A 14,629-nucleotide genomic window follows, 5' to 3' on the forward strand; every position below is an offset into this window, starting at 1 on the left:
GCACCTCAGGGCAGCCTGCACCCCAAATCCCTCATCCCCGGCTACATCCCAGAGCCCGCATCCCCAGCCAGAGCCCTCATCCCCCCTGTAGCAAGGCGGTGTGGGTCCCCGCCACCGCCCCACAGAGGGACGAGCCCCTCCGGACACCAGAGAGGGCGGAGCCAGGGAGCTCTGAGCCCGCCCCCCAGAGGGTCAGGCATGGCACAGGAAGGATAAGGGCCCCACACCAGAGGCCTGCGTCCCCCTGTCACCCAACTCGCGGGTGGCAGCCTCCCCCTCTCCCAGGCCTGACTCACCCTTGCCCTGCCCTGAGCCAGGGCCTGGGCTGACAACTAACTGTGGTTTTGCCCTCACAAAGGCTGCGGGGGAAGACTCCTGCGGCTGGACTAATTCCCTGCTTGGCCTTCTCCCCAACTTAGTGAGGCGGTGGGGGGTCCCTGCCGCCCCAGGGAGAGAGGAGCCCCGGCTAACCTCATTACACCCCCACACCCCAACCCTCTGCCCCAGCCCTGAGCCCCCTCCCACACTCCGAACCCCTCGGCCCCACTCCCACCACATGAACTTTGGTAAGTGCACCCAGAGGGAGGGGCTGTGTCACATGACACATAAAATTCATTCCACACATGGATGTAGATCATTAGAGGGAACAGTGGTTGTGACCCACTCTGGGGTCCCGACCCACAGTTTGAAACCGCTGGTCTACACTACAATTAGACACTTGGGTCAGCTGGCTCTGGCCCATGGGGCTCGGGCTAAGGGGCTGTTTAATTCCCAGGTGGACATTTCTGGCTCGGGCTGGAGCCTGGGCTCTCGGACCTTACCACCTCGTGGGGGTCCCTGAGCTCGGGCTGCAGCCAGAGCCCCAGTCGCTATACTGCAGTTAAACAGCCCCTTCATTTGAGGCCACATCAGCTGGCACGGACCAGCCGCAGGTGTCTAACTGCAGCGTAGACACCCTTTGTGGTTCACTTTCCCCATCTGAGAAATGGGGATAATGAGACTTTGTGAAGTGCTTTGAGATCTACCGTTGGACAGCTCTAGATCAGAGCGAGGGATTATTACTATCACATGGACAGTAAAGATTCCTGTTAAACCGTGCAAAAGCAGAGTGTGTTTATTCTTGATGTGCCGAAGAGCGGACAGAACCCTGGCTTGGGATTCAGGACAACTGGGTTTATTCCTGTCTCTGACCTGTTCTGTGACTTTCCACGAGTCACTTACACTCTCTGTGCTTCCGTTTCCTCTCCCAGCCTTTGTCTGTCTTGTCTATTTAGACTGTGAGCTGCTTGGAGCAGGGACTGTTTCTCCCTGTGTGTCTGGGCAGCGTGAGACACAACGGGGCCCTGATCTCAGCTGGAGCCTCTACCTGCTGATGTGATACTGTCATAAATATAAAGAAAAGGGTAGCATAAAATCCCTCCTTGGCAGCTGTACTGAATCGCTTTATCTCTAAGGGGTTAAGTAGCTCAAATCACCTAGTCAGCACCTGACCAGAAGGACCAATGAGGAAAGAAGATACTTGCAAATCAGGGGGAAGAGAGAATTTCTTTGTTGTTGCCTCTCCAGACAGAGGGAGAGACCAAGCAGATACATCTCCTGAAAATATATCTGGAATGATCCATCTAAAATTACAGCAATTGTAAGTAAGGCAAGGAAATGCATTAGGTTATCTTTTGGTTTACCTTGTGAATTTTCCTATGCTACAAAGGTAGTTTTATTCCTGTTTTTGTAACTGTGAAGCTGAGTCCAGAGGGGAGTCCTCTGTGTTTTTAATCTTTTTATTACCCTGTAAAGTGACCTTCCATCCTGATTTTACAGGTGTGATTCTTTTCCTTTTTTCTTTATTATAAAGTTCTTCTTTTATGAACCTGATTGATTTTAGTGTCCTAAAGATAAAGAGTCTGGTCTGTACTCACATCGCTAAAGCAATTAGTTGGTATATTATTCTCAAGCCTCCCCAGGAAAGAGAGTGAAGGGGCTTGGTGGGATATTTTTGGGGGGACAGGGATTCTTAGGGTATGTCTACACTACAAAATTAGGTCGAATTTATAGAAGTCATTTTTTTAGAAATCGTTTTTATATATTCGAGTGTGTGTGTCCCCACAGAAAATGCTCTAAGTGCATTAACTCGGCGGAGTGCTTCCACAGTACCGAGGCAAGTGTCGACTTCCGGAGCGTTGCACTGTGGGTAGCTATTCCACAGTTCCCGCAGTCTCCGCTGCCCATTGGAATTCTGGGTTGAGATGCCAATGCCTGATGGGGCTAAAACATTGTCGCGGGTCGTTCTGGGTACATATCGTCAGGCCCCCGTTCCCTCCCTCCCTCCGTGAAAGCAGGAACAGACAATCCGCTGATGAGCTCTGCATGGTCACCTCTGCTGATGAGTTCTGCATGGTCACCTGCAGCTTGCCACGCTGGCCAAACAGGAAATGAGATTCAAAAGTTCGCGGTTCTTTTCCTGTCTACCTGGCCAGTGCATCTGAGTTGAGAGTGCTCTCCAGAGCAGTCACAATGGAGCACTCTGGGATAGCTCCTGGAGGCCAATACCGTCGAATTGTGTCCACAGTACTCCAAATTTGACCCGGCAAGGCTGATTTAAGCGCTAATCCACTTGTCAGGGGTGGAGTAAGGAAATCGATTTTAAGAACCCTTTAAGTCGAACAAAAGGGTTTCATCGTGTGGACGGGTGCAGGTTTACATCGATTTAACGCTGCTAAATTCGACCTAAAGTCCTAGTGTAGACCAGGGCTAAGTGACCCTTACCTGAATTTTGTGTAAATCACTTGGTGGTGGCAGCAATACCGTCCAAGGACAAGGAAAGGAATTTATGCCTTGGGGAAGTTTTTAACCTAAGCTGGTGGAATATGAGCTTAGGGGGTCTTTCATGTGAGTCCCCACATCTGTATCCCAGAGTTCAGAGTGGGGAGGGGAACTATGACGGATAAAAAGATTATTTGTATCTTCCTGAGGCTTAGCACGGTGGTTAGCGAGCGTGTGTGTCACTGTTCGCAGTTTGTCTCATCAGGAATGGTTCCTGGGGATTGCACCTGGCCAGAGAGAACAGCCCGGCTCTTTGATCTCTCTCCCCCACATTCCAGTGGGCTCACGACAGACCCGTTCTTCCCCAAGGCAGAGACACCAGTGCGGAGCCCTGCCCTTTATAGGCAGAGATCAGAGAAAAGCCCAATGAGAGCAGTGCCCTTCCCCTCAACCACATCACCCCCCGGTGGGCAGAGTTTTCCCTCATTCTGGGGGAGCCCCTCCCCAGCAGGCAGAGGGAAAGACAGGAAGGATGACCGAAAAACAGACACACTCACATTGTCCTCAGCTCATTAGTCCTTGTGGAGGAGGGGCGCTCACAGCCCTGGCAGGAGGATGCAGCTGCTGCCTCAGTTTCCCTCCTCGGTTGGGAGGAGCCATTCACATGAGGACTTAAGTTTACAAAATAAAAGTTTCCCTTCTGGGAGCTGGTGTATTATTATACAAATATTTATGTACACACATGTATATACACACACACACACGTCTATGCTAGCACGTTCCAGCCATCCCCTCCTGTCTGCGGCGTCTCTTCACACTCCCCCAGCACTCAGCAGGGCCTCCACAACAGCCCGTCTCGCTGTACAGCAGAGTTCATGCGTCCAGGCTGCAGGGTTCACACCGGCCCCTTCACCGCATGGCTGCAGGGGCCACAGCACCTCCCGATGGCCCCAGCTGGTCCATTAGCCTCTAGCCACAGCTCGGGCCAGGCTCCTGCCCTGGGCCCCCGACAGGAGGGACACAGCAGGCTGGGCTGCTCCCCTTCTCATTTCCAAGTCAGAAGATCCCTTCTCCGTGCCAGAGAGCGAGCTGGGGGATGCTGGCTAATCAGCACCCTCACCCCAGTCCCCAAATGGCCCAATGGGTGCCAGAGGCTCCAAGGGGAGGAGCTATACGCTGTCCTTCAGCAAGCATCTCTCTTCCTTGCTGCTGGGGCTGTCCCCCTTCGCCAGCCCCATCCAGTTCCCCAGTCACTGAGGCAGCTTGGGACAGCCCCGTTAAAAAGACAAGGCCCCGCCTCATCCAGGTCACTGTCACTTTGCTCTGCCTTCTGGTTTCTCCGCTGGTTTGCTGCAGATCCAGTGTCCCTCCCTGGAGCAGTCTGAACTGGCAATTTCGCCATTGTCCACATAAGCACATAGGCCTCCTCCCAATATCATAAGCCTGTAACAGCAACAAATAATAATAAAAAACCCTGCACAACTATTAGAGCAGCTGTGAGGTTGCACTCCATGTGTTTTATGGAAATATGCTCATGAGGGTGAATATGATGGAATATGCAAAAGATGTCTTGTAAGGTATCATAACAAAGTATCATAACATACTGAATATATTCCTCCTATATGTATGCATGTATCATTGTTGTATCTGAAGCTAGAAATATGAAGTATAACTCTGAGGTCCTATAATAATTATGCAAAGTGTGGGCCATTAATGGTGGCTTAGAATCTTGATGGCTCCCAATGACTAGGACAATTGGTGGTAAATGGTTTATTTACCTGCAAACCTTCCTGTGGATGTGTGGGCCAACCCTGGAAGAATGGAGACTAGGGGCCTTACAGTGATGTGACCATGTCACATGGTAATGGAGCCCATCTTAATCCTTGTACTTTTCCATTGATGAGGTGGGGATGGGGACAAGCACAGACAAAAGATTCCCACCTTGTGCCAAAGCTATAAAAGTGGGTGGAGCAGGAGAAAGAGGGTGGCCAGTCATGAGAAAACCCCTGCTTATCAACTTAGATGTCTGCTGGAACTAACAAGGACTGTACCAGGGGAAAGGATTGGGCCCAGAGTAGGAAGGACTCTAGTCTGTGAAAGAAGCTTATTGGAACATCTCTGAGGGTGAGATATTACTTGTAATCAGTTTCTTAATGTATTAGGCTTAAACATGCGTGTTTGTTTTATTTTGCTTGGTAACTTACTTTGTTTTCTCTGTTATTACTTGAAACCACTTAAATCCTACTTTTTATACTTAATAAAATCACTTTTGTTTATTAATTAACCCAGAGTAAGTGATTAATACCTGGGTGGGGGCGGCAAACAACTGTGCATATCACTCTATCAGTGATATAGAGGGCGGACAATTTATGAGTTTACCCTGCATAAGCTTTACAGAAAGTAAAATGGATTTATTTGGGGTCTGGATCCCATTGGGAGCTGGGTGTCTGGGTGCTAGAGACAGGTGACCTGCTGAGCTGTTTTCAGTTAAAGTCTGAAGTTTTGGGGGCATGGACCAGACCTGGGTGTGTGTTGCAGCAGGCTAGCGTGTCTGGCTCAACAGGGCAGGGTTCTGGAGTCCCAGGCTGGCAGGGAAAACAGGCTCAGAGGTAATTTCAGCACATCAGGTGACAGTCCCAAGGGGATTAGAGAGACTGAACCCGTCACAGCTTCAATTAGCAGTGAAAATCCAGCCTCGAGCAATTCACCCAAGTCACACAGCAAATCTATGCGAGAGCCAGGCACTGAACCCTGATTTCCCAAGTCAGCCCCAGGCCTTAACCACATGGCCACTCTTCTGTTTTAAATGCGAGCTGCAACATTTACGGAGTTAGTAGAACTGAAATGGACCCACCAGTTGTTGAATTCAGTGCCACTGGTCCACATCCAGGGTTGGTCCCGTTCCCTCCGGAGGCCGATCCAGTGGTTAAAGCGTCCTCTATAGCGCAGCAGGAAACCCTTTGTTAAAAAAGTAACAGCAAATACACGTTACACATCTCCGACTCTGGGATCTCTACAACCTAGACTGGATTCTCTGGGCTGCTCCACAGGGCGCTGGGCAGGTGGTCCAGGCTGGGAATTCTACACCAAGAAAGGACATCCCAAACTCAGAGGCAGCACCCGTCCGCTCCGTAAGTTATGGGTTGGTCAGCCCACGCAGGGACATCGTGCTCAGACTAGTCTAGTGTATTTCATACAGCTGGCTGAAGATTTTTCATCAATATTTCTGTGACAGAAAATGTGTTTCCCATAAAGTTGAATTTTTCCTACGTTTAATTTTGATTTCTTTGAAAAGTTTCTATTTTCCACTGAGCGATGATTTTGTTTCGGGTCATTTGTTTGACATTTCTCTGTAGCCAGCTGAGTTACCAAGGTGCCTCATGGGAGTTATAGTTTGGGCCTCATACCTCCATTCTCTGCTATGGGTTGGGTTCCCCCAGACTAAGTCTCCTATAATGCACCATGGTTTCCCTATTGGCTGAGCCACTGCTGGGCATCATGGGAGATATAGTCCAACCTGGAATCTCAGCACACAGAAGGGGGCAGAAGGCACCCAAACGACAACCCCCATGAGGAACCACAGGTGCTGTTCAATGTTGAACCATGCTAAAGCAAAATGTTTTGATTTGGTTTGACAAATCAAACTGCTTTGATATATGAATGATGAAAGAAATTGGTTTGATCAAATGTGGAAACCAGATATTTTCACACATTTCTGGAACTGAATGCAAAGTAAAAAGTTTGTGAATTTCAACTTCTTGTCCTGACTCATGATAGAGACAAATGTGAAAATATCAGAATTTTCCATCTAAATTCTGATTTTGCAGCTACCTGGCTCAGCTTCTCAGCTGCATTCCAGACCTTTAGCACTCCTGCATTCTTACCAAATCCCGTGATTTTACTGAGAGTCTCATGCTGTTTGGTGTTTTTCTTAACAACCCAGCTCTTGGAGTCAGGTGATTACAAGAGACACTCGTCTTTCATAAGGTTCTAGCCCTCATGGTTGCAGAGAAAAACTTGTAAATGTGACCCCTAAAAGCTACGACACCAGGAAACAAATTAAAAGCCTTGAAAGCTGTTATTTTAAAGTCAATCTCATGGTTTTGGGGGTCCCAATCCATGATTTTTGAACACTTGGGTTCACTGGGGGGGTCGAGTTCCCTTGGCTACAGAGGGAGATGGGCAGATTTCTCACCCTGTTACTTTCTCATCTCCAGCAAGGAAATCTGAGCCGTGTCCAGCTGGTCCTGCCTGCCCGGACGGCTGGCTCGGGTACCTGGGGAAGTGTTACTATTTCTCACAGGCTGCAGGAAACTGGACCGACAGCCAGAACAACTGCTCTGCACTCGGTGCCTCCCTGGCTGTGATTGACACCCAGGAGGAAATGGTGAGCCCCAGATTCTGGGCTGCACAGGGTGGGGGTGGCAAAGGCGGCTTTCTGCTGGGTTTGTCCTGGGGCTGTGAGGGCCCCAGATGCTGCTTGAATTTAGGGCAACTTCTCACATCCCAGAATAGCCAGAGTACAGAGTGCTCCACCCACTCTCCATCCTCCCCGTTCACTGGGGACTGAGTCGGAGAAGTGCTGGGCTAATACGCCGACCCTCTGCTCCAGGGGAATTCACAACAGGGGAATCCAGTTGCTTTCCTGCCCCTTTAATGTGACAGGAGCAGCATTGGCAACCCAAGTGTTCAAAAATCATGGATTGGGACCCCCAAAACCATGAGATTGACTTTAAAATAACAGCTTTCAGGGCTTTTAATTGGTTTCCTGGTGTCGTAGCTTTTAGGGGTCACATTTACAAGTTTTTCTCTGCAACCATGTGGGCAAGAACCTTATGAAAGACGAGTGTCTCTTGTAATCACCTGACTCCAAGAGCTGGGGTGCTAAGAAAAACACCAAACAGCATGAGACTCTCAGTAAAATCATGGGATTTGGTAAGAATGCAGGAGTGCTAAAGGTCTGGAATGCAGCTGAGAAGCTGAGCCAGGTAGCTGCAAAATCAGAATTTAGATGAAAAATTCTGATATTTTCATATTTGTCTCTATCATGAGTCAGGACAAGAAGTTGAAATTCACAAACTTTTACTTTGCATTCAGTTCCAGAAATGTGTGAAAATATCTGGTTTCCACATTTGATCAAACCAATTTCTTTCATCATTCATATATCAAAGCAGTTTGATTTCTCAAACCAAATCAAAACATTTTGCTTTAGCATGGTTCAACATTGAACAGCACCTGTGGTTCCTCATGGGGGTTATCATTTGGGTGCCTTCTGCCCCCTTCTGTGGGCTGAGATTCCAGGTTGGACTATATCTCCCATGATGCCCAGCAGTGGCTCAGCCAATAGGGAAACCAAGGTGCATTATAGGAGACTTAGTCTGGGGGAACCCAACCCATAGCAGAGAATGGAGGTATGAGGCCCAAACTATAACTCCCATGAGGTACCTTGGTAACTCAGCTGGCTACAGAGAAATGTCAAACAAATGACCCGAAACAAAATCATCACTCAGTGGAAAATAGAAACTTTTTAAGGAAATCAAAATTAAACATAGGAAAAATTCAACTTTATAGGAAACACATTTTCTGTCACAGAAATATTGATGAAAAATCTTCAGCCAGCTGTATGAAATAATCTAGACTAGTCTGAGCACGATGTCCCTGTGTGTGCTGACCAACCCATAACTCACGGAGCGGACGGGTGCTGCCTCTGAGTTTGGGATGTCCTTTCTTGGTGTAGAATTCCCAGCCTGGACCACCTGCCCAGCGCCCTGTGGAGCAGCCCAGAGAATCCAGTGTAGGTTGTAGAGATCCCAGAGACGGAGATGTGTAACGTGTATTTGTTTTTACATTTTTAACAAAGGATTTTCTGATACACTATAAAGGACCCTTTGACCACTGGATCGGCCTCCGGATGGAACGGGACCAACCCTGGATGTGGGCCAGTGGCACTGAATTCAACAACTGGTGGGTCCATTTCAGTTCTATTAACTCCGTAAATGTTGCAGCTCACATTTAAAACAGCAGAGTGGCCGTGTGGTTAAGGCCTGGGGCTGACATGGGAAATGGGGGTTCAGTGCCTGGCGCTCGCATAGATTTGCCATGTGACCGGGGGTGAATTGCTCGAGGCTGGATTTTCACTGCTAGTTGAAGCTGTGATGGGTTCAGTCTCTCTGATCCCCTTGGGACTGTCACCTGATGTGCTGAAATTACCTCTGAGCCCGTTTTCCCTGCCAGCCTGGGACTCCAGAACCCTGCCTTGTTGAGCCAGACACGCTAGCCTGCTGCAACACACACCCAGGTCTGGTCCATGCCCCCAAAACTTCAGACTTTAACTGAAAACAGCTCAGCAGGTCACCTCTCTCCAGCACCCAGACACTCAGCTCCCAATGGGATCCAAACCCCAAATAAATCCATTTTACTCTCTATAAAGCTTATACAGGGTAAACTCATAAATTGTCCGCCCTCTATATCACTGATAGAGTGATATGCACAGTTGTTTGCCGCCCCCCCCCCCCCCCCAGGTATTAATCACTTACTCTGGGTTAATTAATAAACAAAAGTGATTTTATTAAGTATAAAAAGTAGGATTTAAGTGGTTTCAAGTAATAACAGAGAAAACAAAGTAAGTTACCAAGCAAAATAAAACAAACACGCACGTTTAAGCCTCATACATTAAGAAACTGATTACAAGTAATATCTCACCCTCAAAGATGTTCCAATAAGCTTCTTTCACAGACTAGAGTCCTTCCTACTCTGGGCCCAATCCTTTCCCCTGGTACAGTCCTTGTTAGTTGCAGCGGACATCTAAGTTGATAAGCAGGGGTTTTCTCATGACTGGCCACCCTCTTTCTCCTGCTCCACCCACTTTTATAGCTTTGGCACAAGGTGGGAATCTTTTGTCTGTGCTTGTCCCCATCCCCACCTCATCAATGGAAAAGTACAAGGATTAAGATGGGCTCCATTACCATGTGACATGGTCACATCACTGTAAGGCCCCTAGTCTCCATTCTTCCAGGGTTGGCCCACACATCCACAGGAAGGTTTGCAGGTAAATAAACCATTTACCACCAATTGTCCTAGTCATTGGGAGCCATCAAGATTCTAAACCACCATTAATGGCCCACGCTTTGCATAATTATTATAGGACCTCAGAGTTATACTTCATATTTCTAGCTTCAGATACAACAATGATACATGCATACATATAGGAGGAATATATTCAGTATGTTATGAATCTTTGTTATGATACCTTACAAGACATCTTTTGCATAAAACATATTCCATCATATTCACACTCATAAGCATATTTCCATAAAACACATGGAGTGCAACCTCACAGCTGCTCTGACAGTTGTGCAGGGTTTTTTATTATTATTTGTTGCTGTTGCAGGTTTCCAATATTGGGAGGAGGCTTATGTGCTTTTGCAGACAATGGCAAAATTGCCAGTTCAGGCTGCTCCAGGGAGGGACACTGGATCTGCAACAAACCAGCGGAGAAACCAGAAGGCAGAGCAAAATGACGGTGACCTGGATGAGGCGAGCATTGTCCTTTTAACGGGGCTGTCCCAAGCTGCCTCAGTGACTGGGGAACTGGATGGGGCTGGCGAAGGGGGACAGCCCCAGCAGCAAGGAAGAGAGACACTCGCTGAAGGACAGCGTATAGCTCCTCCCCTTGGAGCCTCTGGCATCCATTGGGCCATTTGGGGACTGGGGTGAGGGTGCTGATTAGCCAGCATCCCCCAGCTCGCTCTCTGTCACAGAGAAGGAATCTTCTGACTTGGAAATGAGAAGGGGAGCAGCCCAGCCTGCTGTGTCCCTCCTGTCAGGGGCCCAGGGCAGGAGCCTGGCCCGGGCTGTGGCTAGAGGCCAATGGACCAGCTGGGGCCATCGGGAGGTGCTGTGGCCCCTGCAGCCATGCGGTGAAGGGGCCGGTGTGAACCCTGCAGCCTGGATGCATGAACTCTGCTGTACAGCGAGAGGGGCTGTAGTGGAGGCCCTGCTGAGTGCTGGGGGAGCGTGAAGAGACGCCGCAGACAGGAGGGGATGGCTGGAACATGCTAGCATAGACGTGTGTGTGTGTGTATATACATGTGTGTACATAAATATTTGTATAATAATACACCAGCTCCCAGAAGGGAAACTTTTATTTTGTAAACTTAAGTCCTCATGTGAATGGCTCCTCCCAACCGAGGAGGGAAACTGAGGCAGCAGCTGCATCCTCCCGCCAGGGCTGTGAGCGCCCCTCCCCACAAGGACTAATGAGCTGAGGACAAGGTGAGTGTGTCTGTTTTTCAGTCATCCTTCCTGTCTTTCCCGCTGCCTGCTGGGGAGGGGCTCCCCCAGAATGAGGGAAAACTCTGCCCACTGGGGGGTGATCTGGGTGAGGGAAAGGGCACTGCACGCATTGGGCTTTTCTCTGATCTCTGCCTATAAAGGGCAGGGCTCCGCACTGGTGTCTCTGCCTTGGGGAAGAACGGGTCTGTCGTGAGCCCACTGGAATGTGGGGGAGAGAGATCAAAGAGCCGGGCTGTTCTCTCTGGCCAGGTGCAATCCCCAGGAACCATTCCTGATGAGACAAACTGCGAACAGTGACACACACGCTCGCTAACCACCGTGCTAAGCCTCAGGAAGATACAAATAATCTTTTTATCCGTCATAGTTCCCCTCCCCACTCTGAACTCTGGGATACAGATGTGGGGACTCACATGAAAGACCCCCTAAGCTCATATTCCACCAGCTTAGGTTAAAAACTTCCCCAAGGCATAAATTCCTTTCCCTGTCCTTGGACGGTATTGCTGCCACCACCAAGTGATTTACACAAAATTCAGGTAAGGGTCACTTAGCCCTGGTCTACACTAGGACTTTAGGTCGAATTTAGCAGCGTTAAATCGATGTAAACCTGCACCCGTCCACACGATGAAACCCTTTTTTTCGACTTAAAGGGCTCTTAAAATCGATTTCCTTACTCCACCCCTGACAAGTGGATTAGTGTTTAAATCGGCCTTGCCAGGTCGAATTTGGGGTACTGTGGACACAATTCGACAGTATTGGCCTCCGGGAGCTATCCCAGAGTGCTCCATTGTGACCACTCTGGAGAGCACTCTCAACTCAGATGCACTGGCCAGGTAGACAGGAAAAGAACCGCGAACTTTTGAATCTCATTTCCTGTTTGGCCAGCATGGCAAGCTGCAGGTGACCATGCAGAGCTCATCAGCAGAGGTGACCATGCAGAGCTCATCAGCGGATTGTCTGTTCCTGCTTTCGCGGAGGGAGGGAGGGAACGGGGGCCTGACGATATGTACCCAGAACGACCCGCGACAATGTTTTAGCCCCATCAGGCATTGGCATCTCAACCCAGAATTCCAATGGGCAGCGGAGACTGCGGGAACTGTGGGATAGCTCCCCACAGTGCAACGCTCCGGGAGTCGACACTTGCCTCGGTACTGTGGAAGCGCTCCGCCGAGTTAATGCACTTAGAGCATTTTCTGTGGGGACACACACACTCGAATATATAAAAACGATTTCTAAAAAAACGACTTCTATAAATTCGACCTAATTTTGTAATGTAGACATACCCTAAGAATCCCTGTCCCCCCAAAAATATCCCACCAAGCCCCTTCACCCTCTTTCCTGGGGAGGCTTGAGAATAATATACCAACTAATTGCTTTAGCGATGTGAGTACAGACCAGACCCTTTATCTTTAGGACACTAAAATCAATCAGATTCTTAAAAGAAGAACTTTATAATAAAGAAAAAAGGAAAAGAATCACACCTGTAAAATCAGGATGGAAGGTCACTTTACAGGGTAATAAAAAGATTAAAAACACAGAGGACTCCCCTCTGGACTCAGCTTCACAGTTACAAAAACAGGAATAAAACTACCTTTGTAGCATAGGAAAATTCACAAGGTAAACCGAAAGATAACGTAATGCATTTCCTTGCCTTACTTACAATTGCTGTAATTGTAGATGGATCATTCCAGATATATTTTCAGGAGATGTATCTGCTTGGTCTCTCCCTCTGTCTGGAGAGGCAACAACAAAGAAATTCTCTCCCCCCCTGATTTGCAAGTATCTTCTTTCCTCATTGGTCCTTCTGGTCAGGTGCCAACTAGGTGATTTGAGCTACTTAACCCCTTAGAGATAAAGTGATTCAGTACAGCTGTCAAGGAGGGATTTTATGCTACTCTTTTCTTTATATTTATGACAGTATCACATCAGCAGGTAGAGGCTCCAGCTGAGATCAGGGCCCCTTGGGCCGGGCGCTGCCCAGACACACAGCGAGAGACAGTCCCTGCTCCAAGCAGCTCACAGTCTAAATAGACAAGACAGACAAAGGCTGGGAGAGGAAACGGAAGCACAGAGAGTGAAAGTGACTCGTGGAAAGTCACAGAACAGGTCAGAGACAGGAATAAACCCAGTTGTCCTGAATCCCAAGCCAGGGTTCTGTCCGCTCTTCGGCACATCAAGAATAAACACACTCTGCTTTTGCACGGTTTAACAGCAATATTTAATGTTCGTGCGATAGAAATAATCCCTCGGTCTGATCTAGAGCTGTCCAACGGTAGATCTCAAAGCACTTCACAAAGTCTCATTATCTCCGTTTCTCAGATGGGGAAAGTGAACCACAAAGGGTGTCTACACTGCAGTTAGACACCTGCGGCTGGCCCGTGCCAGCTGACGTGGCCTCAAATGAAGGGGCTGTTTAACTGCAGTATAGCAACTGGGGCTCTGGCTGGAGCTCGAGGTCTGGGACCCCCACGAGGTGGAAAGGTCCAAGAGCCCAGGCTCCAGCCCGAGCCAGAAATGTCCACCTGGCAATTAAACAGCCCCTTAGCCCGAGCCCCATGTGCCAGCTGCCCCAAGTGTCTAATTGTAGTGTAGACCAGCGGTTTCAAACTGTGGGTCGGGACCCCAAAGTGGGTCACAACCACTGTTCCCTCTAATGATCTACATCCATGTGCGGAATGAATTTTATGTGACGTGACACAGCACCTCCCTCTGGGTGCACTTACCAAAGTTCATGTGGTGGGAGTGGGGCCGAGGGGTTCGGAGTGTGGGAGGGGGCTCAGGGCTGGGGCAGAGGGTTGGGGTGTGGGGGTGTAATGAGGTTAGCCAGGGCTCCTCTCTCCCTGGGGCGGCAGGGACCCCCCACCGCCTCACTAAGTTGGGGAGAAGGCCGAGCAGGGAATTAGTCCAGCCGCAGGAGTCTTCCCCCCCCCCGGCCTTTGTGAGGGCAAAACCACAGTTAGTTGTCAGCCCAGGCCCTGGCTCAGGGCAGGCCAAGGGTGAGTCAGGCCTGGGAGAGTGGGGGCTCCCACCCGCGAGTTGGGTGGCAGTGGGGACGCAGGCCAGGGGCTCTGGGGTGGGGCCTTTATCCTTCCTGTGCCATGCCTGACCCTCTGGGGGGCGGGCTCAGAGCTCCCTGGCTCCGCCCACTCTGGTGTCCAGGGTGCTCATCCCTCTCTGGGGGGGCGGCAGGGACCCACACCGCCTTGCTACAGGGGGGATGAGGGCTCTGGCTGGGGATGCGGGCTCTGGGATGTAGCCGGGGATGAGGGATTTGGGGTGCAGGTTGCCCTGGGGTATGGTGGGGAGAGAGCACTCCCCCCCAGCCCTCTCTCTCCCCAGCAGCTCGGGGCCGTGGGAGAGGTGCCTTTCCGCACCCATGGCAGCTCGGTTTGGGCTGGGCCAAGGGAGGGGCTCCTCTCCCCTGGCCTCAAATCCAGGGCTGGTGTTTCACTTGTTCGGGCCCGGGCCTGAAGCCGAAGCCTGAGCCCCACTGCCTGAGGCCAAAGCCCCAGGATTTCAGCCCTGGGTGGCAGGGCTCAGGTTGCAGTCCCCCATCCCCAGGGCTGGAGCCCCTGAG

At 49.9% G+C, this 14,629-nt stretch overlaps 3 long non-coding RNA genes across 3 annotated transcripts; 2 read left to right on the plus strand and 1 right to left on the minus strand.

The window, feature by feature from the left end:
* Positions 1-1,548: 1,548 nt before the first annotated feature.
* LOC125629576 (uncharacterized) lies at positions 1,549-5,044 on the plus strand. The gene is made up of 2 exons (XR_012665002.1): positions 1,549-1,639; positions 2,107-5,044. It is a non-coding gene; the product is annotated as an uncharacterized LOC125629576 (long non-coding RNA).
* On the minus strand, positions 3,474-6,864 carry LOC125629575 (uncharacterized). The gene is made up of 2 exons (XR_007354442.2): positions 5,615-6,864; positions 3,474-4,203 (listed from the first exon to the last, which is right to left on the minus strand). It is a non-coding gene; the product is annotated as an uncharacterized LOC125629575 (long non-coding RNA).
* A 197-nt stretch (positions 6,865-7,061) lies between these two features.
* On the plus strand, positions 7,062-10,174 carry LOC142069158 (uncharacterized). The gene is made up of 3 exons (XR_012665000.1): positions 7,062-7,147; positions 8,643-8,724; positions 10,151-10,174. It is a non-coding gene; the product is annotated as an uncharacterized LOC142069158 (long non-coding RNA).
* The last annotated feature ends 4,455 nt before the right edge of the window (positions 10,175-14,629 follow it).

Source organism: Caretta caretta, chromosome 14 (genome assembly GCF_965140235.1).
Source record: "Caretta caretta isolate rCarCar2 chromosome 14, rCarCar1.hap1, whole genome shotgun sequence".
In the NCBI taxonomy this organism is placed as follows: domain Eukaryota; kingdom Metazoa; phylum Chordata; order Testudines; family Cheloniidae; genus Caretta; species Caretta caretta.